This window comes from Condylura cristata, unplaced genomic scaffold (assembly GCF_000260355.1).
Source record: "Condylura cristata isolate star-nosed mole 26May11 unplaced genomic scaffold, ConCri1.0 scaffold00018, whole genome shotgun sequence".
Classification (NCBI taxonomy): Eukaryota; Metazoa; Chordata; class Mammalia; order Eulipotyphla; family Talpidae; genus Condylura; species Condylura cristata.
Genome location: NW_004567119.1, coordinates 4,885,839 through 4,890,023, shown reverse-complemented (window position 1 = coordinate 4,890,023; position 4,185 = coordinate 4,885,839). Strand labels below are relative to the sequence as shown.

The 4,185-nt window shown below is 53.0% G+C and overlaps 1 protein-coding gene across 2 annotated transcripts in view; it reads right to left on the bottom strand.

Annotated features, from left to right (window-relative positions):
- The window catches only part of ELMOD2 (ELMO/CED-12 domain containing 2), a 13,929-nt gene extending 13,728 nt beyond the window's left edge, over positions 1-201 (bottom strand). For both annotated transcript variants that reach the window (XR_001145598.1, XM_004685293.1), the window contains exon 1: positions 77-201. The gene's annotated coding sequence lies outside the window, so the exon portion shown is untranslated. The remainder of the gene's footprint in view (positions 1-76) is intronic.
- Positions 202-4,185: the final 3,984 nt, after the last annotated feature.

Below are 4,185 nucleotides of genomic sequence, written 5' to 3'. Positions count from 1 at the left end.
GCTCGCGCAGCCCGCGCGCCCTCGGCGCAGCCGCACCGACGCAGCGCGGGGCGAGAGGAAAAGAAACAGCAGCCACCTCACTGCAGCGGAAGAACTAGGGGGAGCCGGACTGCCTCGGTTTCCCCAACTGCAAACAGCCGGCAGCGGAAACGACGCGGCCGCGGAGGGTTCCCTGCAAGCACCGCGACCCGGAAGTCGGGGGCGGGGCCGCGGGAACACCCGCCCCGGGCCCCTGCCCGGCCCCGCCCCCGATCCGCTGCCTTTTCCGATTGGTCCGCGCTCCGCCAATGAGTCAGGAGGTCAACCCGAACGCATCTGGGGACGCGGGCGGTTTCCCTGGCAACGACGACTGGAGACACTCCTGGCGCGAAAGCTTGGTCTCAGGGCTAAGTTCCTGAGGCGCCTCTCACCTCAAACCTCAAGTCTTTGTCAGGTAGTGAGGGGCGCTGCTCCCTCAGCGCTGGCGCTGTGATTTTGGACTTTCCCAGAGCCAGGGTTATAGAAGTGCTTTCCGTGAAGCACATTCCGTGAGGTAATTGTCAGTCGCCTCACTTCACGGTTGAGGACACGGAGCTTAACCTTAAAGGACTGCCCGTGGCGACACGTGACGGAGGACAGCCCTAGGTGTGGAGAATTGTTGAACTTTGCCTCCCTCTAACAATTAACGCCGAACAGCTCGTTCAAGTATTTTCCTTGGCGGAATGATTTTTTCAAAATCCCACGTCAAACAACACATTCATTCAACAATTATTTGTTGATTGTCTCCCTCGCCCCTGGCAGTGTTCAGAAAGGGAGTCGTCCTCCACACGTAAATATTTCATCGGGCAGGAGATGGGAAAGTGAGGGGTACTGAGGAGCCTGCGGGAGGGAGAATGGGGAGTCATTGCTTAATGATAGGGGGCTCCTTTGGAGTGACAAAATGTCCTGGAGCGGTAGCTGTGATGGTTCCAGAATATACGAATGACGGCAGGGTGCACTTCACGTGGTTAAAATGCTAAGTGTACCGCTCTGTGTCTCTCACCACCAGCATACCAAGAACAATGCGTCCCGTTTTTAAACGCACAGTAAGTGAGGGTATCGGGCAGCTGCCCAGAGAGATGTTCCACAGGGGCGTGTCCGAGTTGAGGGGACCTCACAGCTGTGTCCAGGCCGAAGGAAGGACGAGCGCCTGGCGGTCTGGAGACAGCGTTCAGGCGCTGGCACCCCGGTGCGGGGGACGGCAGGGAGGCCAGTGTGGCTGCAGGAGAATGAGCAACAGGGAGCAAAGGTGAGTACAGAACAACTCACACTGGAAATAACTTCGTCGTGCACCCAGGCCTGCTAGGAGCGGCAGTGTTAGTTTGCAGTGCAGCTCTCCAGGATTTCCCTTGTAAGCGTGTTTATGCATATTCCCTCGTTCGTTAACACATCGAAGCAGCGGGACATACTTAGCCGCACTTCAGCCAACATTTAAAAAAAAAATACTAGGCACGTGAAAGGTGCACATGCCATTATCCCTGACCCTTCATCACATAATGGAAATGAGATAACCCTGGAAGGCTTGTGGTCGTCTGTGTTGTGAGCAGAGGACTCTTCTTGCCCCCATGCTGCCTGTTGACACACCCCACCCACATTCCCAGGAGAGCGAGTTGAGCTGCATCTGTCGGAAGCAGGGTCATTGTGTGTGACCGTGTCACAGGCATGCGACCGCCTGCTCTTCCCACCAGCCATTTGTCCAAACTGGCAGAGGTACACAGCTCTGTCCCTCAGGGAAGCTAGTGTCTTGCTCTCTTTGATTTTGTCCATGTGGCTGGCCAAATCTGATTAGAAATCTGGCTTCAAGCAGGTAGGACCTGAACTTACCTGTGCTTCTTCTTGGCATTAGCAGGTGCGCCCACCTGGAAAACAAAGGCTACGGTGAAATGGAGTTTGGGTGCACTTTGAGTAGTGCTAGGAGGTTTCTTGAATTCTTGACAGTGCAAGGCAGTGTTGAGTATAGTGTGAGACCCCTTGATGGAGAGTTGCTTGGTACGATTGTTAATCAACGGCTGGTTGCAGTGTTCAGTATTTGATCCATACATTCCCTTTTGGGGTGTTTAAAGCCTGAAATTCTGCAAGTTTGTGCAGAGAAGGAAAACTTTGCACTCTTCAAGTAACAGTAAAATGGGTTACTTCTGTGGAGGCATTTGAAATATTAAGGATGATGACTGCCCTGTTCGGCTTTGTGATGATCTGTCTTGTACCACCCTGAAACTATGTTTGATACTGTGTAGAAGTGGTGATTAGGGGGACCCCCTTCTGTGTGTGCTCCCCACATGATTCCCAAAGTGAGAGAACAGCGTGCCAAGGCAGATCTCATGGCTACAAGGAGTGGGTCTGACCAATGAAAAGAGAGCTTAGTGCTCCAGAAGACAGCCAGAGGGCGAGGTGAAATGGTAGCCAAAACAGGTAACTAAGCGCTGAATCAAGTAGAGGCATGTATATGACTGACGTTTTGTGAAAAGCCAGGAGTAAGGGGAAATACAGACGGAAATGTGACAGGCCCTCTGCTAAGGGTCTGGCAGCACGTGGACAGACCCTATAGGAGAATTGTTCAGTAATTATACAAGATACTCAACACTGTATCAACTACTCTTCGTACTAGATGAGTTTGCCCACTGGAGGCTGTCAGCGTCCTGAGCACGTTTAAGGCAGGCTGTGATGTTCAGTAAGTTTGGTGTGTTAAAGCGTTTTCGGGCTGTGAGGGGTTTTGGGGACAGACCCCCATCTTGCGTGAAGCTGATGGGTGGGCACAGGCTGTGGAAGTGAAGCCTTTGACCGGCCTGTAATGCTGCCACCGTGTGGGGGCCCTGGGATTTTTGAATCCAGGCTTCCTGGCGGTGGCGCTAGAGAGCCAGCTTGTTGCTGGCTGCACTGGAAACAGTCCCACTGCGAAGTGTCAGATGCTACCTGTGGTAGAGATGGCGACAGAGGAAGCTGCACAACAAACTCCCGCCACAGATGGCACGCACGTCTCAAGAGCAGGCTGAGGAGCCACACGCGAGCAGCAACTTCTCCGCTTTAGGACGAACTTCTGGGCGACCACTCCTGTTGCTGCCTCCCCACCCACAGGAAACAAGCTCCTTGCTTCACCCAGGAGAGGGCTGGTAGGTGCAAACGACACTTAAATGTAGGTCATTCTTTGTGTCTGTCCCCCACCGAGACTGTTGAGGACCCCAAGTGTAGAGAGGATTAAAAATCTGGCCCCATATTGTACTGCTGCTGGGCTGGGGACCGTTGGCGACCCAGGCAGTGTTGTAAAAGTCCCACATTTGACAGGGATGTCCTGTTTGTCTGACTAGTAACCCCCTACACCTTCTTAGTTAAAGTCATTTCTTGAGCCCAACAACTAGTCACTGACTTACCTGGTGGATCAAATGTTCGGAGAAGCATTATCATTTTGCTATCGGGCAAGATGATGGGCAGAGATGGAGAGCCAACGTAGAAATCCTGTCACCCTTTTCCGTGACAAAGTGTCGGCAGGAACAGCGGGCCCAGCCAGGACTGCCTTTCCCAGTCTTTCTCGCCCACCGAGTTTGAGCAGAATTAAGGTGCTGAAATCTGGTCCTGATTTCTTCTTCTCCATTTTTTTTTTCTTCCAATCCCCCAGTGGAGTGGAGAGAACTCTAAAACCCTGGAGGAGAGGGGACCCGAGACAGAAGGACCTAGGACTCCAGGGCAGCCCTGGGATGTTACCTTAGCTGGAGTAACCTCCGCTGTGTGTAGCCATGGAGGTCAGGAGCTGACCGGCCCCAGAAGTGGTTCGAACTAATTCATTGCTGATGTATGTAAATCACCATTATGAAGTAAATAGTGAACAGGAAGAAAGTGTGTTTATTTTGATGTGTGACTTGGGTCACATGAGATCTGACTTGTTTTAGCACGATGCCCGACAGACAGGGGTTCGTCCAAGCTTGGCTCTGGACGCATCAGTGCTCTCACAGTGCCTCTGCGCAAGGAGCTTGTCACATGGGCCCGAGTGTGTGCCGTAAGTTAATTCTTCCGGGCTTCCCTGGTGTCACAGGCGCTAAAGTCTCAGCACTACCAACCTATGGAGAGCTTGGCCAGGAGTGACCCACAGGGCACGACAGAGGCTGCTCCCCTCAGCAGTGTACTTCAGTGGATCTGCTGTTCTGCTCCCCACTCTGTCTCTGGTGAATCCTCATT